At 46.1% G+C, this 27,576-nt stretch overlaps 12 non-coding genes across 12 annotated transcripts; all 12 read left to right on the top strand.

Annotated features, from left to right (window-relative positions):
* Window positions 1–1,455: 1,455 nt before the first annotated feature.
* Window positions 1,456–1,646, top strand: LOC130321410 (U2 spliceosomal RNA). The gene has a single exon (XR_008867138.1). It is a non-coding gene; the product is annotated as a U2 spliceosomal RNA (small nuclear RNA).
* Window positions 1,647–3,731: 2,085 nt separating this feature from the next.
* LOC130321409 (U2 spliceosomal RNA) lies at window positions 3,732–3,922 on the top strand. The gene has a single exon (XR_008867137.1). It is a non-coding gene; the product is annotated as a U2 spliceosomal RNA (small nuclear RNA).
* A 2,087-nt stretch (window positions 3,923–6,009) lies between these two features.
* Window positions 6,010–6,200, top strand: LOC130321408 (U2 spliceosomal RNA). The gene has a single exon (XR_008867136.1). It is a non-coding gene; the product is annotated as a U2 spliceosomal RNA (small nuclear RNA).
* Window positions 6,201–8,283: 2,083 nt separating this feature from the next.
* Window positions 8,284–8,474, top strand: LOC130321406 (U2 spliceosomal RNA). Its single transcript, XR_008867135.1, has one exon. It is a non-coding gene; the product is annotated as a U2 spliceosomal RNA (small nuclear RNA).
* A 2,084-nt stretch (window positions 8,475–10,558) lies between these two features.
* On the top strand, window positions 10,559–10,749 carry LOC130321405 (U2 spliceosomal RNA). Its single transcript, XR_008867134.1, has one exon. It is a non-coding gene; the product is annotated as a U2 spliceosomal RNA (small nuclear RNA).
* A 2,097-nt stretch (window positions 10,750–12,846) lies between these two features.
* Window positions 12,847–13,037, top strand: LOC130321403 (U2 spliceosomal RNA). The gene has a single exon (XR_008867132.1). It is a non-coding gene; the product is annotated as a U2 spliceosomal RNA (small nuclear RNA).
* Window positions 13,038–15,128: 2,091 nt separating this feature from the next.
* LOC130321402 (U2 spliceosomal RNA) lies at window positions 15,129–15,319 on the top strand. The gene has a single exon (XR_008867131.1). It is a non-coding gene; the product is annotated as a U2 spliceosomal RNA (small nuclear RNA).
* Window positions 15,320–17,400: 2,081 nt separating this feature from the next.
* On the top strand, window positions 17,401–17,591 carry LOC130321401 (U2 spliceosomal RNA). Its single transcript, XR_008867130.1, has one exon. It is a non-coding gene; the product is annotated as a U2 spliceosomal RNA (small nuclear RNA).
* A 2,087-nt stretch (window positions 17,592–19,678) lies between these two features.
* Window positions 19,679–19,869, top strand: LOC130321400 (U2 spliceosomal RNA). The gene has a single exon (XR_008867129.1). It is a non-coding gene; the product is annotated as a U2 spliceosomal RNA (small nuclear RNA).
* Window positions 19,870–21,960: 2,091 nt separating this feature from the next.
* Window positions 21,961–22,151, top strand: LOC130321399 (U2 spliceosomal RNA). The gene has a single exon (XR_008867128.1). It is a non-coding gene; the product is annotated as a U2 spliceosomal RNA (small nuclear RNA).
* A 2,088-nt stretch (window positions 22,152–24,239) lies between these two features.
* Window positions 24,240–24,430, top strand: LOC130321398 (U2 spliceosomal RNA). The gene has a single exon (XR_008867127.1). It is a non-coding gene; the product is annotated as a U2 spliceosomal RNA (small nuclear RNA).
* A 2,081-nt stretch (window positions 24,431–26,511) lies between these two features.
* On the top strand, window positions 26,512–26,702 carry LOC130321397 (U2 spliceosomal RNA). The gene has a single exon (XR_008867126.1). It is a non-coding gene; the product is annotated as a U2 spliceosomal RNA (small nuclear RNA).
* The last annotated feature ends 874 nt before the right edge of the window (window positions 26,703–27,576 follow it).

Genomic DNA, 27,576 nt, shown 5'->3' with positions numbered 1-27,576 from the left:
AAAGTACAGAGGGTTAGGCTATGCTATTGTGCACCTACCTGATGCATCAGAAGGTGCGAGGCCCTTGCTAAATTCTGTGCACAGACTTTGAGATCTATGCTTTAGACTGTATCTAAACCTGCTCCAACATGGACTGACATTCTGGCCTACTTTCAGCCGATGCGACTTGTCTGTCGCTGAACAGTCGCTTTTTATGTATTCAGCACCTATGTATAATGTTGTAAAAATGCTCTAGAAGCTAAAGTCGCAGAAATGTCACACATATTTGGCCTGCAACTTTCTGTGCGACAAATTCAGACAAGAAAAATCAGTATAAATCCTTAGAAAATTATCCCCCAGTGTCTCCATCTGCTGGCGGTATTGAATAAGCATTGCTGCACTGATGGGGTATGCATTAGACGAAAAAAAAGAAGAAAAAGAAGAATAATACGCCCAGAAAAGAGGCGAAAAGGAGAAAAACGTAAAAAAACGTGAAAAAAAAGTAAGAGGAGGAGAAGGGAAAAAAGGTGGAAATGGGTTTAAAAGTGATTTCGGCGGAGAAATATATATATATATATATATATATATATATATATATATATATGCGCACACACACACATAGATATAAACGTATTCTCCGTTGAGATATTGCAGCCGCTGCTGTGTCCAGGCCCAGGAGCCTTAGCACTGTGCTGTGATGTCACTCAATACCACTGACATCACTAGGTGTAAACAACATCTCTCCTTTGCTGTGTATGTGACTATGGAGCTGTTTGGTGATGTCGTCTATTACGGCCTTCATAGAAGCAACAGGAGATTGTTGCATCCATCTTGAACCCTCAGAACTACAGTGCTATGATGTCACTCACTTCCACAGGCCTTGCAGAGTGTAAACAACAACAACCCAGCTTTGTTGTGTATGTAACCAAAGGGATTTGTGATGTCACCTAGAACCTTCACAGCAGCGACAGCTTTATGAGGAGCATCAGCACTGCTCTGCCTGAGCAGAACCATCACCGCCATAGGTTGTCAAATAACCCGGATTTAACCCACACAGGTAAGTCCAATGGGGTGCAGGCATGTCCTCTATGCTTACAGCTTCCCGTGGGTGTTGGTTTGATACCGTTTGGGGACAGCCAAGGAGGCATCTGCAGGCAACAAAGGTAGGTGTGTGCTTGTGTGTGTGTTTCCTATGCAGATCCTAAGCCCAGTGTCACATGCAAGTAGGAGGAGTAAGAAGGGTTCCTGGCAAATCCGGGTTATGGATTGCATTTAAAAAGGCCCCGTGGGAGTGCAATGGGCCCCTGTCTTGCTGCTTAGCAATAATGGTATGGGTTTAGGTTCTGCTGTGTGTACTGGTGGTTGACTGCCCCCCAGCCCAGAGTGTGCATGGAAAATTGTCTGGCAGCCTCCCTGACAGCAAGCAGTGATAGTGCCCATGAAGGGGACCTTGTTGGGCCCGCCCCTTTCACGGTTATCGCTTCTCGGCCTTTTGGCTAAGATCAAGTGTAGTATCTGTTCTTATCAGTTTAATATCTGATACGTCCCCTATCTGGGGACCATATATTAAATGGATTTTTGAGAACGGGGGCCGATTTCGAAGCTTGCTTCCGTCGCCCTATGCATTGACCCGATATGGCAGTATCTTCGGGTACAGTGCACCACCCCCTTACAGGGTTAAAAAGAAAGATTCCTACTTTCATTGCTACCTGCTTGCTGGCTAGCCAGCTAGCCAGCCCTGTGGGCCTTGCTGCTGCTGCAGCCAAAAAACAAAAGGTGGTGCTGCTGCTGCTTCTGCTGCTTCTGCTTCTGCTTGTGTCTGGCCCCTGTTGGAGCGTCCAGGCACAGGACTTCTGCTGCTGCTGACTAAATGGCCTCCTTAATTGGATCATTTGAGTAGCCAGCACACCTGTGCAGGTAGGGCATGACATGATAGGCAGCTGCCTTGATAGCGGGTGGGTGCTGAATGTTCCTAATTGACAAAATAAGATTAATGCTTATGAAGAAATATAAAATCTCATCCCTTCCCCAATATCGCGCCACACCCCTACCCCTTAATTCCCTGGTTGAACGTGATGGACATATGTCTTTTTTCGACCGTACTAACTATGTAACTATGTAACATAACATGGGGGGGGGGTCTCCTGGCTGTTCACACAGGTGTGTCATTGCTGTACATTGACCATGCATTGCTTCTGTGGTATTGCAAAGGCAAAGACAAATGCTTCCAGCCATCCATTGCACTAATGGATTGGTCATCAGCTGGCTGTCTATGTCCCGCATCAATATAGACCAAAGTACAGAGGGTTAGGCTATGCTATTGTGCACCTACCTGATGCATCAGAAGGTGCGAGGCCCTTGCTAAATTCTGTGCACAGACTTTGAGATCTATGCTTTAGACTGTATCTAAACCTGCTCCAACATGGACTGACATTCTGGCCTACTTTCAGCCGATGCGACTTGTCTGTCGCTGAACAGTCGCTTTTTATGTATTCAGCACCTATGTATAATGTTGTAAAAATGCTCTAGAAGCTAAAGTCGCAGAAATGTCACACATATTTGGCCTGCAACTTTCTGTGCGACAAATTCAGACAGGAAAAATCAGTATAAATCCTTAGAAAATTATCCCCCAGTGTCTCCATCTGCTGGCGGTATTGAATAAGCATTGCTGCACTGATGGGGTATGCATTAGACGAAAAAAAAGAAGAAAAAGAAGAATAATACGCCCAGAAAAGAGGCGAAAAGGAGAAAAACGTAAAAAAACGTGAAAAAAAAGTAAGAGGAGGAGAAGGGAAAAAAAGGTGGAAATGGGTTTAAAAGTGATTTCGGCGGAGAAATATATATATATATATATATATATATATATATATATATATATATGCGCACACACACACATAGATATAAACGTATTCTCCGTTGAGATATTGCAGCCGCTGCTGTGTCCAGGCCCAGGAGCCTTAGCACTGTGCTGTGATGTCACTCAATACCACTGACATCACTAGGTGTAAACAACATCTCTCCTTTGCTGTGTATGTGACTATGGAGCTGTTTGGTGATGTCGTCTATTACGGCCTTCATAGAAGCAACAGGAGATTGTTGCATCCATCTTGAACCCTCAGAACTACAGTGCTATGATGTCACTCACTTCCACAGGCCTTGCAGAGTGTAAACAACAACAACCCAGCTTTGTTGTGTATGTAACCAAAGGGATTTGTGATGTCACCTAGAACCTTCACAGCAGCGACAGCTTTATGAGGAGCATCAGCACTGCTCTGCCTGAGCAGAACCATCACCGCCATAGGTTGTCAAATAACCCGGATTTAACCCACACAGGTAAGTCCAATGGGGTGCAGGCATGTCCTCTATGCTTACAGCTTCCCGTGGGTGTTGGTTTGATACCGTTTGGGGACAGCCAAGGAGGCATCTGCAGGCAACAAAGGTAGGTGTGTGCTTGTGTGTGTGTTTCCTATGCAGATCCTAAGCCCAGTGTCACATGCAAGTAGGAGGAGTAAGAAGGGTTCCTGGCAAATCCGGGTTATGGATTGCATTTAAAAAGGCCCCGTGGGAGTGCAATGGGCCCCTGTCTTGCTGCTTAGCAATAATGGTATGGGTTTAGGTTCTGCTGTGTGTACTGGTGGTTGACTGCCCCCCAGCCCAGAGTGTGCATGGAAAATTGTCTGGCAGCCTCCCTGACAGCAAGCAGTGATAGTGCCCATGAAGGGGACCTTGTTGGGCCCGCCCCTTTCACGGTTATCGCTTCTCGGCCTTTTGGCTAAGATCAAGTGTAGTATCTGTTCTTATCAGTTTAATATCTGATACGTCCCCTATCTGGGGACCATATATTAAATGGATTTTTGAGAACGGGGGCCGATTTCGAAGCTTGCTTCCGTCGCCCTATGCATTGACCCGATATGGCAGTATCTTCGGGTACAGTGCACCACCCCCTTACAGGGTTAAAAAGAAAGATTCCTACTTTCATTGCTACCTGCTTGCTGGCTAGCCAGCTAGCCAGCCCTGTGGGCCTTGCTGCTGCTGCAGCCAAAAAACAAAAGGTGGTGCTGCTGCTGCTTCTGCTGCTTCTGCTTCTGCTTGTGTCTGGCCCCTGTTGGAGCGTCCAGGCACAGGACTTCTGCTGCTGCTGACTAAATGGCCTCCTTAATTGGATCATTTGAGTAGCCAGCACACCTGTGCAGGTAGGGCATGACATGATAGGCAGCTGCCTTGATAGCGGGTGGGTGCTGAATGTTCCTAATTGACAAAATAAGATTAATGCTTATGAAGAAATATAAAATCTCATCCCTTCCCCAATATCGCGCCACACCCCTACCCCTTAATTCCCTGGTTGAACGTGATGGACATATGTCTTTTTTCGACCGTACTAACTATGTAACTATGTAACATAACATGGGGGGGGGGGGTCTCCTGGCTGTTCACACAGGTGTGTCATTGCTGTACATTGACCATGCATTGCTTCTGTGGTATTGCAAAGGCAAAGACAAATGCTTCCAGCCATCCATTGCACTAATGGATTGGTCATCAGCTGGCTGTCTATGTCCCGCATCAATATAGACCAAAGTACAGAGGGTTAGGCTATGCTATTGTGCACCTACCTGATGCATCAGAAGGTGCGAGGCCCTTGCTAAATTCTGTGCACAGACTTTGAGATCTATGCTTTAGACTGTATCTAAACCTGCTCCAACATGGACTGACATTCTGGCCTACTTTCAGCCGATGCGACTTGTCTGTCGCTGAACAGTCGCTTTTTATGTATTCAGCACCTATGTATAATGTTGTAAAAATGCTCTAGAAGCTAAAGTCGCAGAAATGTCACACATATTTGGCCTGCAACTTTCTGTGCGACAAATTCAGACAGGAAAAATCAGTATAAATCCTTAGAAAATTATCCCCCAGTGTCTCCATCTGCTGGCGGTATTGAATAAGCATTGCTGCACTGATGGGGTATGCATTAGACGAAAAAAAAGAAGAAAAAGAAGAATAATACGCCCAGAAAAGAGGCGAAAAGGAGAAAAACGTAAAAAAACGTGAAAAAAAAGTAAGAGGAGGAGAAGGGAAAAAAAGGTGGAAATGGGTTTAAAAGTGATTTCGGCGGAGAAATATATATATATATATATATATATATATATATATATATATATATGCGCACACACACACATAGATATAAACGTATTCTCCGTTGAGATATTGCAGCCGCTGCTGTGTCCAGGCCCAGGAGCCTTAGCACTGTGCTGTGATGTCACTCAATACCACTGACATCACTAGGTGTAAACAACATCTCTCCTTTGCTGTGTATGTGACTATGGAGCTGTTTGGTGATGTCGTCTATTACGGCCTTCATAGAAGCAACAGGAGATTGTTGCATCCATCTTGAACCCTCAGAACTACAGTGCTATGATGTCACTCACTTCCACAGGCCTTGCAGAGTGTAAACAACAACAACCCAGCTTTGTTGTGTATGTAACCAAAGGGATTTGTGATGTCACCTAGAACCTTCACAGCAGCGACAGCTTTATGAGGAGCATCAGCACTGCTCTGCCTGAGCAGAACCATCACCGCCATAGGTTGTCAAATAACCCGGATTTAACCCACACAGGTAAGTCCAATGGGGTGCAGGCATGTCCTCTATGCTTACAGCTTCCCGTGGGTGTTGGTTTGATACCGTTTGGGGACAGCCAAGGAGGCATCTGCAGGCAACAAAGGTAGGTGTGTGCTTGTGTGTGTGTTTCCTATGCAGATCCTAAGCCCAGTGTCACATGCAAGTAGGAGGAGTAAGAAGGGTTCCTGGCAAATCCGGGTTATGGATTGCATTTAAAAAGGCCCCGTGGGAGTGCAATGGGCCCCTGTCTTGCTGCTTAGCAATAATGGTATGGGTTTAGGTTCTGCTGTGTGTACTGGTGGTTGACTGCCCCCCAGCCCAGAGTGTGCATGGAAAATTGTCTGGCAGCCTCCCTGACAGCAAGCAGTGATAGTGCCCATGAAGGGGACCTTGTTGGGCCCGCCCCTTTCACGGTTATCGCTTCTCGGCCTTTTGGCTAAGATCAAGTGTAGTATCTGTTCTTATCAGTTTAATATCTGATACGTCCCCTATCTGGGGACCATATATTAAATGGATTTTTGAGAACGGGGGCCGATTTCGAAGCTTGCTTCCGTCGCCCTATGCATTGACCCGATATGGCAGTATCTTCGGGTACAGTGCACCACCCCCTTACAGGGTTAAAAAGAAAGATTCCTACTTTCATTGCTACCTGCTTGCTGGCTAGCCAGCTAGCCAGCCCTGTGGGCCTTGCTGCTGCTGCAGCCAAAAAACAAAAGGTGGTGCTGCTGCTGCTTCTGCTGCTTCTGCTTCTGCTTGTGTCTGGCCCCTGTTGGAGCGTCCAGGCACAGGACTTCTGCTGCTGCTGACTAAATGGCCTCCTTAATTGGATCATTTGAGTAGCCAGCACACCTGTGCAGGTAGGGCATGACATGATAGGCAGCTGCCTTGATAGCGGGTGGGTGCTGAATGTTCCTAATTGACAAAATAAGATTAATGCTTATGAAGAAATATAAAATCTCATCCTTCCCCAATATCGCGCCACACCCCTACCCCTTAATTCCCTGGTTGAACGTGATGGACATATGTCTTTTTTCGACCGTACTAACTATGTAACTATGTAACATAACATGGGGGGGGGTCTCCTGGCTGTTCACACAGGTGTGTCATTGCTGTACATTGACCATGCATTGCTTCTGTGGTATTGCAAAGGCAAAGACAAATGCTTCCAGCCATCCATTGCACTAATGGATTGGTCATCAGCTGGCTGTCTATGTCCCGCATCAATATAGACCAAAGTACAGAGGGTTAGGCTATGCTATTGTGCACCTACCTGATGCATCAGAAGGTGCGAGGCCCTTGCTAAATTCTGTGCACAGACTTTGAGATCTATGCTTTAGACTGTATCTAAACCTGCTCCAACATGGACTGACATTCTGGCCTACTTTCAGCCGATGCGACTTGTCTGTCGCTGAACAGTCGCTTTTTATGTATTCAGCACCTATGTATAATGTTGTAAAAATGCTCTAGAAGCTAAAGTCGCAGAAATGTCACACATATTTGGCCTGCAACTTTCTGTGCGACAAATTCAGACAGGAAAAATCAGTATAAATCCTTAGAAAATTATCCCCCAGTGTCTCCATCTGCTGGCGGTATTGAATAAGCATTGCTGCACTGATGGGGTATGCATTAGACGAAAAAAAAGAAGAAAAAGAAGAATAATACGCCCAGAAAAGAGGCGAAAAGGAGAAAAACGTAAAAAAACGTGAAAAAAAAGTAAGAGGAGGAGAAGGGAAAAAAAGGTGGAAATGGGTTTAAAAGTGATTTCGGCGGAGAAATATATATATATATATATATATATATATATATATATATATATATGCGCACACACACACATAGATATAAACGTATTCTCCGTTGAGATATTGCAGCCGCTGCTGTGTCCAGGCCCAGGAGCCTTAGCACTGTGCTGTGATGTCACTCAATACCACTGACATCACTAGGTGTAAACAACATCTCTCCTTTGCTGTGTATGTGACTATGGAGCTGTTTGGTGATGTCGTCTATTACGGCCTTCATAGAAGCAACAGGAGATTGTTGCATCCATCTTGAACCCTCAGAACTACAGTGCTATGATGTCACTCACTTCCACAGGCCTTGCAGAGTGTAAACAACAACAACCCAGCTTTGTTGTGTATGTAACCAAAGGGATTTGTGATGTCACCTAGAACCTTCACAGCAGCGACAGCTTTATGAGGAGCATCAGCACTGCTCTGCCTGAGCAGAACCATCACCGCCATAGGTTGTCAAATAACCCGGATTTAACCCACACAGGTAAGTCCAATGGGGTGCAGGCATGTCCTCTATGCTTACAGCTTCCCGTGGGTGTTGGTTTGATACCGTTTGGGGACAGCCAAGGAGGCATCTGCAGGCAACAAAGGTAGGTGTGTGCTTGTGTGTGTGTTTCCTATGCAGATCCTAAGCCCAGTGTCACATGCAAGTAGGAGGAGTAAGAAGGGTTCCTGGCAAATCCGGGTTATGGATTGCATTTAAAAAGGCCCCGTGGGAGTGCAATGGGCCCCTGTCTTGCTGCTTAGCAATAATGGTATGGGTTTAGGTTCTGCTGTGTGTACTGGTGGTTGACTGCCCCCCAGCCCAGAGTGTGCATGGAAAATTGTCTGGCAGCCTCCCTGACAGCAAGCAGTGATAGTGCCCATGAAGGGGACCTTGTTGGGCCCGCCCCTTTCACGGTTATCGCTTCTCGGCCTTTTGGCTAAGATCAAGTGTAGTATCTGTTCTTATCAGTTTAATATCTGATACGTCCCCTATCTGGGGACCATATATTAAATGGATTTTTGAGAACGGGGGCCGATTTCGAAGCTTGCTTCCGTCGCCCTATGCATTGACCCGATATGGCAGTATCTTCGGGTACAGTGCACCACCCCCTTACAGGGTTAAAAAGAAAGATTCCTACTTTCATTGCTACCTGCTTGCTGGCTAGCCAGCTAGCCAGCCCTGTGGGCCTTGCTGCTGCTGCAGCCAAAAAACAAAAGGTGGTGCTGCTGCTGCTTCTGCTGCTTCTGCTTCTGCTTGTGTCTGGCCCCTGTTGGAGCGTCCAGGCACAGGACTTCTGCTGCTGCTGACTAAATGGCCTCCTTAATTGGATCATTTGAGTAGCCAGCACACCTGTGCAGGTAGGGCATGACATGATAGGCAGCTGCCTTGATAGCGGGTGGGTGCTGAATGTTCCTAATTGACAAAATAAGATTAATGCTTATGAAGAAATATAAAATCTCATCCCTTCCCCAATATCGCGCCACACCCCTACCCCTTAATTCCCTGGTTGAACGTGATGGACATATGTCTTTTTTCGACCGTACTAACTATGTAACTATGTAACATAACATGGGGGGGGGGGTCTCCTGGCTGTTCACACAGGTGTGTCATTGCTGTACATTGACCATGCATTGCTTCTGTGGTATTGCAAAGGCAAAGACAAATGCTTCCAGCCATCCATTGCACTAATGGATTGGTCATCAGCTGGCTGTCTATGTCCCGCATCAATATAGACCAAAGTACAGAGGGTTAGGCTATGCTATTGTGCACCTACCTGATGCATCAGAAGGTGCGAGGCCCTTGCTAAATTCTGTGCACAGACTTTGAGATCTATGCTTTAGACTGTATCTAAACCTGCTCCAACATGGACTGACATTCTGGCCTACTTTCAGCCGATGCGACTTGTCTGTCGCTGAACAGTCGCTTTTTATGTATTCAGCACCTATGTATAATGTTGTAAAAATGCTCTAGAAGCTAAAGTCGCAGAAATGTCACACATATTTGGCCTGCAACTTTCTGTGCGACAAATTCAGACAGGAAAAATCAGTATAAATCCTTAGAAAATTATCCCCCAGTGTCTCCATCTGCTGGCGGTATTGAATAAGCATTGCTGCACTGATGGGGTATGCATTAGACGAAAAAAAAGAAGAAAAAGAAGAATAATACGCCCAGAAAAGAGGCGAAAAGGAGAAAAACGTAAAAAAACGTGAAAAAAAAGTAAGAGGAGGAGAAGGGAAAAAAAGGTGGAAATGGGTTTAAAAGTGATTTCGGCGGAGAAATATATATATATATATATATATATATATATATATATATATATGCGCACACACACACATAGATATAAACGTATTCTCCGTTGAGATATTGCAGCCGCTGCTGTGTCCAGGCCCAGGAGCCTTAGCACTGTGCTGTGATGTCACTCAATACCACTGACATCACTAGGTGTAAACAACATCTCTCCTTTGCTGTGTATGTGACTATGGAGCTGTTTGGTGATGTCGTCTATTACGGCCTTCATAGAAGCAACAGGAGATTGTTGCATCCATCTTGAACCCTCAGAACTACAGTGCTATGATGTCACTCACTTCCACAGGCCTTGCAGAGTGTAAACAACAACAACCCAGCTTTGTTGTGTATGTAACCAAAGGGATTTGTGATGTCACCTAGAACCTTCACAGCAGCGACAGCTTTATGAGGAGCATCAGCACTGCTCTGCCTGAGCAGAACCATCACCGCCATAGGTTGTCAAATAACCCGGATTTAACCCACACAGGTAAGTCCAATGGGGTGCAGGCATGTCCTCTATGCTTACAGCTTCCCGTGGGTGTTGGTTTGATACCGTTTGGGGACAGCCAAGGAGGCATCTGCAGGCAACAAAGGTAGGTGTGTGCTTGTGTGTGTGTTTCCTATGCAGATCCTAAGCCCAGTGTCACATGCAAGTAGGAGGAGTAAGAAGGGTTCCTGGCAAATCCGGGTTATGGATTGCATTTAAAAAGGCCCCGTGGGAGTGCAATGGGCCCCTGTCTTGCTGCTTAGCAATAATGGTATGGGTTTAGGTTCTGCTGTGTGTACTGGTGGTTGACTGCCCCCCAGCCCAGAGTGTGCATGGAAAATTGTCTGGCAGCCTCCCTGACAGCAAGCAGTGATAGTGCCCATGAAGGGGACCTTGTTGGGCCCGCCCCTTTCACGGTTATCGCTTCTCGGCCTTTTGGCTAAGATCAAGTGTAGTATCTGTTCTTATCAGTTTAATATCTGATACGTCCCCTATCTGGGGACCATATATTAAATGGATTTTTGAGAACGGGGGCCGATTTCGAAGCTTGCTTCCGTCGCCCTATGCATTGACCCGATATGGCAGTATCTTCGGGTACAGTGCACCACCCCCTTACAGGGTTAAAAAGAAAGATTCCTACTTTCATTGCTACCTGCTTGCTGGCTAGCCAGCTAGCCAGCCCTGTGGGCCTTGCTGCTGCTGCAGCCAAAAAACAAAAGGTGGTGCTGCTGCTGCTTCTGCTGCTTCTGCTTCTGCTTGTGTCTGGCCCCTGTTGGAGCGTCCAGGCACAGGACTTCTGCTGCTGCTGACTAAATGGCCTCCTTAATTGGATCATTTGAGTAGCCAGCACACCTGTGCAGGTAGGGCATGACATGATAGGCAGCTGCCTTGATAGCGGGTGGGTGCTGAATGTTCCTAATTGACAAAATAAGATTAATGCTTATGAAGAAATATAAAATCTCATCCCTTCCCCAATATCGCGCCACACCCCTACCCCTTAATTCCCTGGTTGAACGTGATGGACATATGTCTTTTTTCGACCGTACTAACTATGTAACTATGTAACATAACATGGGGGGGGGGTCTCCTGGCTGTTCACACAGGTGTGTCATTGCTGTACATTGACCATGCATTGCTTCTGTGGTATTGCAAAGGCAAAGACAAATGCTTCCAGCCATCCATTGCACTAATGGATTGGTCATCAGCTGGCTGTCTATGTCCCGCATCAATATAGACCAAAGTACAGAGGGTTAGGCTATGCTATTGTGCACCTACCTGATGCATCAGAAGGTGCGAGGCCCTTGCTAAATTCTGTGCACAGACTTTGAGATCTATGCTTTAGACTGTATCTAAACCTGCTCCAACATGGACTGACATTCTGGCCTACTTTCAGCCGATGCGACTTGTCTGTCGCTGAACAGTCGCTTTTTATGTATTCAGCACCTATGTATAATGTTGTAAAAATGCTCTAGAAGCTAAAGTCGCAGAAATGTCACACATATTTGGCCTGCAACTTTCTGTGCGACAAATTCAGACAGGAAAAATCAGTATAAATCCTTAGAAAATTATCCCCCAGTGTCTCCATCTGCTGGCGGTATTGAATAAGCATTGCTGCACTGATGGGGTATGCATTAGACGAAAAAAAAGAAGAAAAAGAAGAATAATACGCCCAGAAAAGAGGCGAAAAGGAGAAAAACGTAAAAAAACGTGAAAAAAAAGTAAGAGGAGGAGAAGGGAAAAAAAGGTGGATATGGGTTTAAAAGTGATTTCGGCGGAGAAATATATATATATATATATATATATATATATATATATATATATATATATATATATATGCGCACACACACACATAGATATAAACGTATTCTCCGTTGAGATATTGCAGCCGCTGCTGTGTCCAGGCCCAGGAGCCTTAGCACTGTGCTGTGATGTCACTCAATACCACTGACATCACTAGGTGTAAACAACATCTCTCCTTTGCTGTGTATGTGACTATGGAGCTGTTTGGTGATGTCGTCTATTACGGCCTTCATAGAAGCAACAGGAGATTGTTGCATCCATCTTGAACCCTCAGAACTACAGTGCTATGATGTCACTCACTTCCACAGGCCTTGCAGAGTGTAAACAACAACAACCCAGCTTTGTTGTGTATGTAACCAAAGGGATTTGTGATGTCACCTAGAACCTTCACAGCAGCGACAGCTTTATGAGGAGCATCAGCACTGCTCTGCCTGAGCAGAACCATCACCGCCATAGGTTGTCAAATAACCCGGATTTAACCCACACAGGTAAGTCCAATGGGGTGCAGGCATGTCCTCTATGCTTACAGCTTCCCGTGGGTGTTGGTTTGATACCGTTTGGGGACAGCCAAGGAGGCATCTGCAGGCAACAAAGGTAGGTGTGTGCTTGTGTGTGTGTTTCCTATGCAGATCCTAAGCCCAGTGTCACATGCAAGTAGGAGGAGTAAGAAGGGTTCCTGGCAAATCCGGGTTATGGATTGCATTTAAAAAGGCCCCGTGGGAGTGCAATGGGCCCCTGTCTTGCTGCTTAGCAATAATGGTATGGGTTTAGGTTCTGCTGTGTGTACTGGTGGTTGACTGCCCCCCAGCCCAGAGTGTGCATGGAAAATTGTCTGGCAGCCTCCCTGACAGCAAGCAGTGATAGTGCCCATGAAGGGGACCTTGTTGGGCCCGCCCCTTTCACGGTTATCGCTTCTCGGCCTTTTGGCTAAGATCAAGTGTAGTATCTGTTCTTATCAGTTTAATATCTGATACGTCCCCTATCTGGGGACCATATATTAAATGGATTTTTGAGAACGGGGGCCGATTTCGAAGCTTGCTTCCGTCGCCCTATGCATTGACCCGATATGGCAGTATCTTCGGGTACAGTGCACCACCCCCTTACAGGGTTAAAAAGAAAGATTCCTACTTTCATTGCTACCTGCTTGCTGGCTAGCCAGCTAGCCAGCCCTGTGGGCCTTGCTGCTGCTGCAGCCAAAAAACAAAAGGTGGTGCTGCTGCTGCTTCTGCTGCTTCTGCTTCTGCTTGTGTCTGGCCCCTGTTGGAGCGTCCAGGCACAGGACTTCTGCTGCTGCTGACTAAATGGCCTCCTTAATTGGATCATTTGAGTAGCCAGCACACCTGTGCAGGTAGGGCATGACATGATAGGCAGCTGCCTTGATAGCGGGTGGGTGCTGAATGTTCCTAATTGACAAAATAAGATTAATGCTTATGAAGAAATATAAAATCTCATCCCTTCCCCAATATCGCGCCACACCCCTACCCCTTAATTCCCTGGTTGAACGTGATGGACATATGTCTTTTTTCGACCGTACTAACTATGTAACTATGTAACATAACATGGGGGGGGGGTCTCCTGGCTGTTCACACAGGTGTGTCATTGCTGTACATTGACCATGCATTGCTTCTGTGGTATTGCAAAGGCAAAGACAAATGCTTCCAGCCATCCATTGCACTAATGGATTGGTCATCAGCTGGCTGTCTATGTCCCGCATCAATATAGACCAAAGTACAGAGGGTTAGGCTATGCTATTGTGCACCTACCTGATGCATCAGAAGGTGCGAGGCCCTTGCTAAATTCTGTGCACAGACTTTGAGATCTATGCTTTAGACTGTATCTAAACCTGCTCCAACATGGACTGACATTCTGGCCTACTTTCAGCCGATGCGACTTGTCTGTCGCTGAACAGTCGCTTTTTATGTATTCAGCACCTATGTATAATGTTGTAAAAATGCTCTAGAAGCTAAAGTCGCAGAAATGTCACACATATTTGGCCTGCAACTTTCTGTGCGACAAATTCAGACAGGAAAAATCAGTATAAATCCTTAGAAAATTATCCCCCAGTGTCTCCATCTGCTGGCGGTATTGAATAAGCATTGCTGCACTGATGGGGTATGCATTAGACGAAAAAAAAGAAGAAAAAGAAGAATAATACGCCCAGAAAAGAGGCGAAAAGGAGAAAAACGTAAAAAAACGTGAAAAAAAAGTAAGAGGAGGAGAAGGGAAAAAAAGGTGGAAATGGGTTTAAAAGTGATTTCGGCGGAGAAATATATATATATATATATATATATATATATATATATATATATATATATATGCGCACACACACACATAGATATAAACGTATTCTCCGTTGAGATATTGCAGCCGCTGCTGTGTCCAGGCCCAGGAGCCTTAGCACTGTGCTGTGATGTCACTCAATACCACTGACATCACTAGGTGTAAACAACATCTCTCCTTTGCTGTGTATGTGACTATGGAGCTGTTTGGTGATGTCGTCTATTACGGCCTTCATAGAAGCAACAGGAGATTGTTGCATCCATCTTGAACCCTCAGAACTACAGTGCTATGATGTCACTCACTTCCACAGGCCTTGCAGAGTGTAAACAACAACAACCCAGCTTTGTTGTGTATGTAACCAAAGGGATTTGTGATGTCACCTAGAACCTTCACAGCAGCGACAGCTTTATGAGGAGCATCAGCACTGCTCTGCCTGAGCAGAACCATCACCGCCATAGGTTGTCAAATAACCCGGATTTAACCCACACAGGTAAGTCCAATGGGGTGCAGGCATGTCCTCTATGCTTACAGCTTCCCGTGGGTGTTGGTTTGATACCGTTTGGGGACAGCCAAGGAGGCATCTGCAGGCAACAAAGGTAGGTGTGTGCTTGTGTGTGTGTTTCCTATGCAGATCCTAAGCCCAGTGTCACATGCAAGTAGGAGGAGTAAGAAGGGTTCCTGGCAAATCCGGGTTATGGATTGCATTTAAAAAGGCCCCGTGGGAGTGCAATGGGCCCCTGTCTTGCTGCTTAGCAATAATGGTATGGGTTTAGGTTCTGCTGTGTGTACTGGTGGTTGACTGCCCCCCAGCCCAGAGTGTGCATGGAAAATTGTCTGGCAGCCTCCCTGACAGCAAGCAGTGATAGTGCCCATGAAGGGGACCTTGTTGGGCCCGCCCCTTTCACGGTTATCGCTTCTCGGCCTTTTGGCTAAGATCAAGTGTAGTATCTGTTCTTATCAGTTTAATATCTGATACGTCCCCTATCTGGGGACCATATATTAAATGGATTTTTGAGAACGGGGGCCGATTTCGAAGCTTGCTTCCGTCGCCCTATGCATTGACCCGATATGGCAGTATCTTCGGGTACAGTGCACCACCCCCTTACAGGGTTAAAAAGAAAGATTCCTACTTTCATTGCTACCTGCTTGCTGGCTAGCCAGCTAGCCAGCCCTGTGGGCCTTGCTGCTGCTGCAGCCAAAAAACAAAAGGTGGTGCTGCTGCTGCTTCTGCTGCTTCTGCTTCTGCTTGTGTCTGGCCCCTGTTGGAGCGTCCAGGCACAGGACTTCTGCTGCTGCTGACTAAATGGCCTCCTTAATTGGATCATTTGAGTAGCCAGCACACCTGTGCAGGTAGGGCATGACATGATAGGCAGCTGCCTTGATAGCGGGTGGGTGCTGAATGTTCCTAATTGACAAAATAAGATTAATGCTTATGAAGAAATATAAAATCTCATCCCTTCCCCAATATCGCGCCACACCCCTACCCCTTAATTCCCTGGTTGAACGTGATGGACATATGTCTTTTTTCGACCGTACTAACTATGTAACTATGTAACATAACATGGGGGGGGGGTCTCCTGGCTGTTCACACAGGTGTGTCATTGCTGTACATTGACCATGCATTGCTTCTGTGGTATTGCAAAGGCAAAGACAAATGCTTCCAGCCATCCATTGCACTAATGGATTGGTCATCAGCTGGCTGTCTATGTCCCGCATCAATATAGACCAAAGTACAGAGGGTTAGGCTATGCTATTGTGCACCTACCTGATGCATCAGAAGGTGCGAGGCCCTTGCTAAATTCTGTGCACAGACTTTGAGATCTATGCTTTAGACTGTATCTAAACCTGCTCCAACATGGACTGACATTCTGGCCTACTTTCAGCCGATGCGACTTGTCTGTCGCTGAACAGTCGCTTTTTATGTATTCAGCACCTATGTATAATGTTGTAAAAATGCTCTAGAAGCTAAAGTCGCAGAAATGTCACACATATTTGGCCTGCAACTTTCTGTGCGACAAATTCAGACAGGAAAAATCAGTATAAATCCTTAGAAAATTATCCCCCAGTGTCTCCATCTGCTGGCGGTATTGAATAAGCATTGCTGCACTGATGGGGTATGCATTAGACGAAAAAAAAGAAGAAAAAGAAGAATAATACGCCCAGAAAAGAGGCGAAAAGGAGAAAAACGTAAAAAAACGTGAAAAAAAAGTAAGAGGAGGAGAAGGGAAAAAAAGGTGGAAATGGGTTTAAAAGTGATTTCGGCGGAGAAATATATATATATATATATATATATATATATATATATATATGCGCACACACACACATAGATATAAACGTATTCTCCGTTGAGATATTGCAGCCGCTGCTGTGTCCAGGCCCAGGAGCCTTAGCACTGTGCTGTGATGTCACTCAATACCACTGACATCACTAGGTGTAAACAACATCTCTCCTTTGCTGTGTATGTGACTATGGAGCTGTTTGGTGATGTCGTCTATTACGGCCTTCATAGAAGCAACAGGAGATTGTTGCATCCATCTTGAACCCTCAGAACTACAGTGCTATGATGTCACTCACTTCCACAGGCCTTGCAGAGTGTAAACAACAACAACCCAGCTTTGTTGTGTATGTAACCAAAGGGATTTGTGATGTCACCTAGAACCTTCACAGCAGCGACAGCTTTATGAGGAGCATCAGCACTGCTCTGCCTGAGCAGAACCATCACCGCCATAGGTTGTCAAATAACCCGGATTTAACCCACACAGGTAAGTCCAATGGGGTGCAGGCATGTCCTCTATGCTTACAGCTTCCCGTGGGTGTTGGTTTGATACCGTTTGGGGACAGCCAAGGAGGCATCTGCAGGCAACAAAGGTAGGTGTGTGCTTGTGTGTGTGTTTCCTATGCAGATCCTAAGCCCAGTGTCACATGCAAGTAGGAGGAGTAAGAAGGGTTCCTGGCAAATCCGGGTTATGGATTGCATTTAAAAAGGCCCCGTGGGAGTGCAATGGGCCCCTGTCTTGCTGCTTAGCAATAATGGTATGGGTTTAGGTTCTGCTGTGTGTACTGGTGGTTGACTGCCCCCCAGCCCAGAGTGTGCATGGAAAATTGTCTGGCAGCCTCCCTGACAGCAAGCAGTGATAGTGCCCATGAAGGGGACCTTGTTGGGCCCGCCCCTTTCACGGTTATCGCTTCTCGGCCTTTTGGCTAAGATCAAGTGTAGTATCTGTTCTTATCAGTTTAATATCTGATACGTCCCCTATCTGGGGACCATATATTAAATGGATTTTTGAGAACGGGGGCCGATTTCGAAGCTTGCTTCCGTCGCCCTATGCATTGACCCGATATGGCAGTATCTTCGGGTACAGTGCACCACCCCCTTACAGGGTTAAAAAGAAAGATTCCTACTTTCATTGCTACCTGCTTGCTGGCTAGCCAGCTAGCCAGCCCTGTGGGCCTTGCTGCTGCTGCAGCCAAAAAACAAAAGGTGGTGCTGCTGCTGCTTCTGCTGCTTCTGCTTCTGCTTGTGTCTGGCCCCTGTTGGAGCGTCCAGGCACAGGACTTCTGCTGCTGCTGACTAAATGGCCTCCTTAATTGGATCATTTGAGTAGCCAGCACACCTGTGCAGGTAGGGCATGACATGATAGGCAGCTGCCTTGATAGCGGGTGGGTGCTGAATGTTCCTAATTGACAAAATAAGATTAATGCTTATGAAGAAATATAAAATCTCATCCCTTCCCCAATATCGCGCCACACCCCTACCCCTTAATTCCCTGGTTGAACGTGATGGACATATGTCTTTTTTCGACCGTACTAACTATGTAACTATGTAACATAACATGGGGGGGGGGTCTCCTGGCTGTTCACACAGGTGTGTCATTGCTGTACATTGACCATGCATTGCTTCTGTGGTATTGCAAAGGCAAAGACAAATGCTTCCAGCCATCCATTGCACTAATGGATTGGTCATCAGCTGGCTGTCTATGTCCCGCATCAATATAGACCAAAGTACAGAGGGTTAGGCTATGCTATTGTGCACCTACCTGATGCATCAGAAGGTGCGAGGCCCTTGCTAAATTCTGTGCACAGACTTTGAGATCTATGCTTTAGACTGTATCTAAACCTGCTCCAACATGGACTGACATTCTGGCCTACTTTCAGCCGATGCGACTTGTCTGTCGCTGAACAGTCGCTTTTTATGTATTCAGCACCTATGTATAATGTTGTAAAAATGCTCTAGAAGCTAAAGTCGCAGAAATGTCACACATATTTGGCCTGCAACTTTCTGTGCGACAAATTCAGACAGGAAAAATCAGTATAAATCCTTAGAAAATTATCCCCCAGTGTCTCCATCTGCTGGCGGTATTGAATAAGCATTGCTGCACTGATGGGGTATGCATTAGACGAAAAAAAAGAAGAAAAAGAAGAATAATACGCCCAGAAAAGAGGCGAAAAGGAGAAAAACGTAAAAAAACGTGAAAAAAAAGTAAGAGGAGGAGAAGGGAAAAAAAGGTGGAAATGGGTTTAAAAGTGATTTCGGCGGAGAAATATATATATATATATATATATATATATATATATATATATATATATGCGCACACACACACATAGATATAAACGTATTCTCCGTTGAGATATTGCAGCCGCTGCTGTGTCCAGGCCCAGGAGCCTTAGCACTGTGCTGTGATGTCACTCAATACCACTGACATCACTAGGTGTAAACAACATCTCTCCTTTGCTGTGTATGTGACTATGGAGCTGTTTGGTGATGTCGTCTATTATGGCCTTCATAGAAGCAACAGGAGATTGTTGCATCCATCTTGAACCCTCAGAACTACAGTGCTATGATGTCACTCACTTCCACAGGCCTTGCAGAGTGTAAACAACAACAACCCAGCTTTGTTGTGTATGTAACCAAAGGGATTTGTGATGTCACCTAGAACCTTCACAGCAGCGACAGCTTTATGAGGAGCATCAGCACTGCTCTGCCTGAGCAGAACCATCACCGCCATAGGTTGTCAAATAACCCGGATTTAACCCACACAGGTAAGTCCAATGGGGTGCAGGCATGTCCTCTATGCTTACAGCTTCCCGTGGGTGTTGGTTTGATACCGTTTGGGGACAGCCAAGGAGGCATCTGCAGGCAACAAAGGTAGGTGTGTGCTTGTGTGTGTGTTTCCTATGCAGATCCTAAGCCCAGTGTCACATGCAAGTAGGAGGAGTAAGAAGGGTTCCTGGCAAATCCGGGTTATGGATTGCATTTAAAAAGGCCCCGTGGGAGTGCAATGGGCCCCTGTCTTGCTGCTTAGCAATAATGGTATGGGTTTAGGTTCTGCTGTGTGTACTGGTGGTTGACTGCCCCCCAGCCCAGAGTGTGCATGGAAAATTGTCTGGCAGCCTCCCTGACAGCAAGCAGTGATAGTGCCCATGAAGGGGACCTTGTTGGGCCCGCCCCTTTCACGGTTATCGCTTCTCGGCCTTTTGGCTAAGATCAAGTGTAGTATCTGTTCTTATCAGTTTAATATCTGATACGTCCCCTATCTGGGGACCATATATTAAATGGATTTTTGAGAACGGGGGCCGATTTCGAAGCTTGCTTCCGTCGCCCTATGCATTGACCCGATATGGCAGTATCTTCGGGTACAGTGCACCACCCCCTTACAGGGTTAAAAAGAAAGATTCCTACTTTCATTGCTACCTGCTTGCTGGCTAGCCAGCTAGCCAGCTAGCCAGCCCTGTGGGCCTTGCTGCTGCTGCAGCCAAAAAACAAAAGGTGGTGCTGCTGCTGCTGCTTCTGCTTCTGCTTGTGTCTGGCCCCTGTTGGAGCGTCCAGGCACAGGACTTCTGCTGCTGCTGACTAAATGGCCTCCTTAATTGGATCATTTGAGTAGCCAGCACACCTGTGCAGGTAGGGCATGACATGATAGGCAGCTGCCTTGATAGCGGGTGGGTGCTGAATGTTCCTAATTGACAAAATAAGATTAATGCTTATGAAGAAATATAAAATCTCATCCCTTCCCCAATATCGCGCCACACCCCTACCCCTTAATTCCCTGGTTGAACGTGATGGACATATGTCTTTTTTCGACCGTACTAACTATGTAACTATGTAACATAACATGGGGGGGGGGTCTCCTGGCTGTTCACACAGGTGTGTCATTGCTGTACATTGACCATGCATTGCTTCTGTGGTATTGCAAAGGCAAAGACAAATGCTTCCAGCCATCCATTGCACTAATGGATTGGTCATCAGCTGGCTGTCTATGTCCCGCATCAATATAGACCAAAGTACAGAGGGTTAGGCTATGCTATTGTGCACCTACCTGATGCATCAGAAGGTGCGAGGCCCTTGCTAAATTCTGTGCACAGACTTTGAGATCTATGCTTTAGACTGTATCTAAACCTGCTCCAACATGGACTGACATTCTGGCCTACTTTCAGCCGATGCGACTTGTCTGTCGCTGAACAGTCGCTTTTTATGTATTCAGCACCTATGTATAATGTTGTAAAAATGCTCTAGAAGCTAAAGTCGCAGAAATGTCACACATATTTGGCCTGCAACTTTCTGTGCGACAAATTCAGACAGGAAAAATCAGTATAAATCCTTAGAAAATTATCCCCCAGTGTCTCCATCTGCTGGCGGTATTGAATAAGCATTGCTGCACTGATGGGGTATGCATTAGACGAAAAAAAAGAAGAAAAAGAAGAATAATACGCCCAGAAAAGAGGCGAAAAGGAGAAAAACGTAAAAAAACGTGAAAAAAAAGTAAGAGGAGGAGAAGGGAAAAAAAGGTGGAAATGGGTTTAAAAGTGATTTCGGCGGAGAAATATATATATATATATATATATATATATATATATATATATATATATATGCGCACACACACACATAGATATAAACGTATTCTCCGTTGAGATATTGCAGCCGCTGCTGTGTCCAGGCCCAGGAGCCTTAGCACTGTGCTGTGATGTCACTCAATACCACTGACATCACTAGGTGTAAACAACATCTCTCCTTTGCTGTGTATGTGACTATGGAGCTGTTTGGTGATGTCGTCTATTACGGCCTTCATAGAAGCAACAGGAGATTGTTGCATCCATCTTGAACCCTCAGAACTACAGTGCTATGATGTCACTCACTTCCACAGGCCTTGCAGAGTGTAAACAACAACAACCCAGCTTTGTTGTGTATGTAACCAAAGGGATTTGTGATGTCACCTAGAACCTTCACAGCAGCGACAGCTTTATGAGGAGCATCAGCACTGCTCTGCCTGAGCAGAACCATCACCGCCATAGGTTGTCAAATAACCCGGATTTAACCCACACAGGTAAGTCCAATGGGGTGCAGGCATGTCCTCTATGCTTACAGCTTCCCGTGGGTGTTGGTTTGATACCGTTTGGGGACAGCCAAGGAGGCATCTGCAGGCAACAAAGGTAGGTGTGTGCTTGTGTGTGTGTTTCCTATGCAGATCCTAAGCCCAGTGTCACATGCAAGTAGGAGGAGTAAGAAGGGTTCCTGGCAAATCCGGGTTATGGATTGCATTTAAAAAGGCCCCGTGGGAGTGCAATGGGCCCCTGTCTTGCTGCTTAGCAATAATGGTATGGGTTTAGGTTCTGCTGTGTGTACTGGTGGTTGACTGCCCCCCAGCCCAGAGTGTGCATGGAAAATTGTCTGGCAGCCTCCCTGACAGCAAGCAGTGATAGTGCCCATGAAGGGGACCTTGTTGGGCCCGCCCCTTTCACGGTTATCGCTTCTCGGCCTTTTGGCTAAGATCAAGTGTAGTATCTGTTCTTATCAGTTTAATATCTGATACGTCCCCTATCTGGGGACCATATATTAAATGGATTTTTGAGAACGGGGGCCGATTTCGAAGCTTGCTTCCGTCGCCCTATGCATTGACCCGATATGGCAGTATCTTCGGGTACAGTGCACCACCCCCTTACAGGGTTAAAAAGAAAGATTCCTACTTTCATTGCTACCTGCTTGCTGGCTAGCCAGCTAGCCAGCCCTGTGGGCCTTGCTGCTGCTGCAGCCAAAAAACAAAAGGTGGTGCTGCTGCTGCTTCTGCTGCTTCTGCTTCTGCTTGTGTCTGGCCCCTGTTGGAGCGTCCAGGCACAGGACTTCTGCTGCTGCTGACTAAATGGCCTCCTTAATTGGATCATTTGAGTAGCCAGCACACCTGTGCAGGTAGGGCATGACATGATAGGCAGCTGCCTTGATAGCGGGTGGGTGCTGAATGTTCCTAATTGACAAAATAAGATTAATGCTTATGAAGAAATATAAAATCTCATCCCTTCCCCAATATCGCGCCACACCCCTACCCCTTAATTCCCTGGTTGAACGTGATGGACATATGTCTTTTTTCGACCGTACTAACTATGTAACTATGTAACATAACATGGGGGGGGGGGTCTCCTGGCTGTTCACACAGGTGTGTCATTGCTGTACATTGACCATGCATTGCTTCTGTGGTATTGCAAAGGCAAAGACAAATGCTTCCAGCCATCCATTGCACTAATGGATTGGTCATCAGCTGGCTGTCTATGTCCCGCATCAATATAGACCAAAGTACAGAGGGTTAGGCTATGCTATTGTGCACCTACCTGATGCATCAGAAGGTGCGAGGCCCTTGCTAAATTCTGTGCACAGACTTTGAGATCTATGCTTTAGACTGTATCTAAACCTGCTCCAACATGGACTGACATTCTGGCCTACTTTCAGCCGATGCGACTTGTCTGTCGCTGAACAGTCGCTTTTTATGTATTCAGCACCTATGTATAATGTTGTAAAAATGCTCTAGAAGCTAAAGTCGCAGAAATGTCACACATATTTGGCCTGCAACTTTCTGTGCGACAAATTCAGACAGGAAAAATCAGTATAAATCCTTAGAAAATTATCCCCCAGTGTCTCCATCTGCTGGCGGTATTGAATAAGCATTGCTGCACTGATGGGGTATGCATTAGACGAAAAAAAAGAAGAAAAAGAAGAATAATACGCCCAGAAAAGAGGCGAAAAGGAGAAAAACGTAAAAAAACGTGAAAAAAAAGTAAGAGGAGGAGAAGGGAAAAAAAGGTGGAAATGGGTTTAAAAGTGATTTCGGCGGAGAAATATATATATATATATATATATATATATATATATATATATATATATGCGCACACACACACATAGATATAAACGTATTCTCCGTTGAGATATTGCAGCCGCTGCTGTGTCCAGGCCCAGGAGCCTTAGCACTGTGCTGTGATGTCACTCAATACCACTGACATCACTAGGTGTAAACAACATCTCTCCTTTGCTGTGTATGTGACTATGGAGCTGTTTGGTGATGTCGTCTATTACGGCCTTCATAGAAGCAACAGGAGATTGTTGCATCCATCTTGAACCCTCAGAACTACAGTGCTATGATGTCACTCACTTCCACAGGCCTTGCAGAGTGTAAACAACAACAACCCAGCTTTGTTGTGTATGTAACCAAAGGGATTTGTGATGTCACCTAGAACCTTCACAGCAGCGACAGCTTTATGAGGAGCATCAGCACTGCTCTGCCTGAGCAGAACCATCACCGCCATAGGTTGTCAAATAACCCGGATTTAACCCACACAGGTAAGTCCAATGGGGTGCAGGCATGTCCTCTATGCTTACAGCTTCCCGTGGGTGTTGGTTTGATACCGTTTGGGGACAGCCAAGGAGGCATCTGCAGGCAACAAAGGTAGGTGTGTGCTTGTGTGTGTGTTTCCTATGCAGATCCTAAGCCCAGTGTCACATGCAAGTAGGAGGAGTAAGAAGGGTTCCTGGCAAATCCGGGTTATGGATTGCATTTAAAAAGGCCCCGTGGGAGTGCAATGGGCCCCTGTCTTGCTGCTTAGCAATAATGGTATGGGTTTAGGTTCTGCTGTGTGTACTGGTGGTTGACTGCCCCCCAGCCCAGAGTGTGCATGGAAAATTGTCTGGCAGCCTCCCTGACAGCAAGCAGTGATAGTGCCCATGAAGGGGACCTTGTTGGGCCCGCCCCTTTCACGGTTATCGCTTCTCGGCCTTTTGGCTAAGATCAAGTGTAGTATCTGTTCTTATCAGTTTAATATCTGATACGTCCCCTATCTGGGGACCATATATTAAATGGATTTTTGAGAACGGGGGCCGATTTCGAAGCTTGCTTCCGTCGCCCTATGCATTGACCCGATATGGCAGTATCTTCGGGTACAGTGCACCACCCCCTTACAGGGTTAAAAAGAAAGATTCCTACTTTCATTGCTACCTGCTTGCTGGCTAGCCAGCTAGCCAGCCCTGTGGGCCTTGCTGCTGCTGCAGCCAAAAAACAAAAGGTGGTGCTGCTGCTGCTGCTTCTGCTTCTGCTTGTGTCTGGCCCCTGTTGGAGCGTCCAGGCACAGGACTTCTGCTGCTGCTGACTAAATGGCCTCCTTAATTGGATCATTTGAGTAGCCAGCACACCTGTGCAGGTAGGGCATGACATGATAGGCAGCTGCCTTGATAGCGGGTGGGTGCTGAATGTTCCTAATTGACAAAATAAGATTAATGCTTATGAAGAAATATAAAATCTCATCCCTTCCCCAATATCGCGCCACACCCCTACCCCTTAATTCCCTGGTTGAACGTGATGGACATATGTCTTTTTTCGACCGTACTAACTATGTAACTATGTAACATAACATGGGGGGGGGGTCTCCTGGCTGTTCACACAGGTGTGTCATTGCTGTACATTGACCATGCATTGCTTCTGTGGTATTGCAAAGGCAAAGACAAATGCTTCCAGCCATCCATTGCACTAATGGATTGGTCATCAGCTGGCTGTCTATGTCCCGCATCAATATAGACCAAAGTACAGAGGGTTAGGCTATGCTATTGTGCACCTACCTGATGCATCAGAAGGTGCGAGGCCCTTGCTAAATTCTGTGCACAGACTTTGAGATCTATGCTTTAGACTGTATCTAAACCTGCTCCAACATGGACTGACATTCTGGCCTACTTTCAGCCGATGCGACTTGTCTGTCGCTGAACAGTCGCTTTTTATGTATTCAGCACCTATGTATAATGTTGTAAAAATGCTCTAGAAGCTAAAGTCGCAGAAATGTCACACATATTTGGCCTGCAACTTTCTGTGCGACAAATTCAGACAGGAAAAATCAGTATAAATCCTTAGAAAATTATCCCCCAGTGTCTCCATCTGCTGGCGGTATTGAATAAGCATTGCTGCACTGATGGGGTATGCATTAGACGAAAAAAAAGAAGAAAAAGAAGAATAATACGCCCAGAAAAGAGGCGAAAAGGAGAAAAACGTAAAAAAACGTGAAAAAAAAGTAAGAGGAGGAGAAGGGAAAAAAAGGTGGAAATGGGTTTAAAAGTGATTTCGGCGGAGAAATATATATATATATATATATATATATATATATATATATATATATATGCGCACACACACACATAGATATAAACGTATTCTCCGTTGAGATATTGCAGCCGCTGCTGTGTCCAGGCCCAGGAGCCTTAGCACTGTGCTGTGATGTCACTCAATACCACTGACATCACTAGGTGTAAACAACATCTCTCCTTTGCTGTGTATGTGACTATGGAGCTGTTTGGTGATGTCGTCTATTACGGCCTTCATAGAAGCAACAGGAGATTGTTGCATCCATCTTGAACCCTCAGAACTACAGTGCTATGATGTCACTCACTTCCACAGGCCTTGCAGAGTGTAAACAACAACAACCCAGCTTTGTTGTGTATGTAACCAAAGGGATTTGTGATGTCACCTAGAACCTTCACAGCAGCGACAGCTTTATGAGGAGCATCAGCACTGCTCTGCCTGAGCAGAACCATCACCGCCATAGGTTGTCAAATAACCCGGATTTAACCCACACAGGTAAGTCCAATGGGGTGCAGGCATGTCCTCTATGCTTACAGCTTCCCGTGGGTGTTGGTTTGATACCGTTTGGGGACAGCCAAGGAGGCATCTGCAGGCAACAAAGGTAGGTGTGTGCTTGTGTGTGTGTTTCCTATGCAGATCCTAAGCCCAGTGTCACATGCAAGTAGGAGGAGTAAGAAGGGTTCCTGGCAAATCCGGGTTATGGATTGCATTTAAAAAGGCCCCGTGGGAGTGCAATGGGCCCCTGTCTTGCTGCTTAGCAATAATGGTATGGGTTTAGGTTCTGCTGTGTGTACTGGTGGTTGACTGCCCCCCAGCCCAGAGTGTGCATGGAAAATTGTCTGGCAGCCTCCCTGACAGCAAGCAGTGATAGTGCCCATGAAGGGGACCTTGTTGGGCCCGCCCCTTTCACGGTTATCGCTTCTCGGCCTTTTGGCTAAGATCAAGTGTAGTATCTGTTCTTATCAGTTTAATATCTGATACGTCCCCTATCTGGGGACCATATATTAAATGGATTTTTGAGAACGGGGGCCGATTTCGAAGCTTGCTTCCGTCGCCCTATGCATTGACCCGATATGGCAGTATCTTCGGGTACAGTGCACCACCCCCTTACAGGGTTAAAAAGAAAGATTCCTACTTTCATTGCTACCTGCTTGCTGGCTAGCCAGCTAGCCAGCCCTGTGGGCCTTGCTGCTGCTGCAGCCAAAAAACAAAAGGTGGTGCTGCTGCTGCTTCTGCTGCTTCTGCTTCTGCTTGTGTCTGGCCCCTGTTGGAGCGTCCAGGCACAGGACTTCTGCTGCTGCTGACTAAATGGCCTCCTTAATTGGATCATTTGAGTAGCCAGCACACCTGTGCAGGTAGGGCATGACATGATAGGCAGCTGCCTTGATAGCGGGTGGGTGCTGAATGTTCCTAATTGACAAAATAAGATTAATGCTTATGAAGAAATATAAAATCTCATCCCTTCCCCAATATCGCGCCACACCCCTACCCCTTAATTCCCTGGTTGAACGTGATGGACATATGTCTTTTTTCGACCGTACTAACTATGTAACTATGTAACATAACATGGGGGGGGGGTCTCCTGGCTGTTCACACAGGTGTGTCATTGCTGTACATTGACCATGCATTGCTTCTGTGGTATTGCAAAGGCAAAGACAAATGCTTCCAGCCATCCATTGCACTAATGGATTGGTCATCAGCTGGCTGTCTATGTCCCGCATCAATATAGACCAAAGTACAGAGGGTTAGGCTATGCTATTGTGCACCTACCTGATGCATCAGAAGGTGCGAGGCCCTTGCTAAATTCTGTGCACAGACTTTGAGATCTATGCTTTAGACTGTATCTAAACCTGCTCCAACATGGACTGACATTCTGGCCTACTTTCAGCCGATGCGACTTGTCTGTCGCTGAACAGTCGCTTTTTATGTATTCAGCACCTATGTATAATGTTGTAAAAATGCTCTAGAAGCTAAAGTCG

This window comes from Hyla sarda, unplaced genomic scaffold (genome assembly GCF_029499605.1).
Source record: "Hyla sarda isolate aHylSar1 unplaced genomic scaffold, aHylSar1.hap1 scaffold_2260, whole genome shotgun sequence".
Classification (NCBI taxonomy): domain Eukaryota; kingdom Metazoa; phylum Chordata; class Amphibia; order Anura; family Hylidae; genus Hyla; species Hyla sarda.
This window is presented reverse-complemented; position numbering and strand designations above follow the sequence as displayed.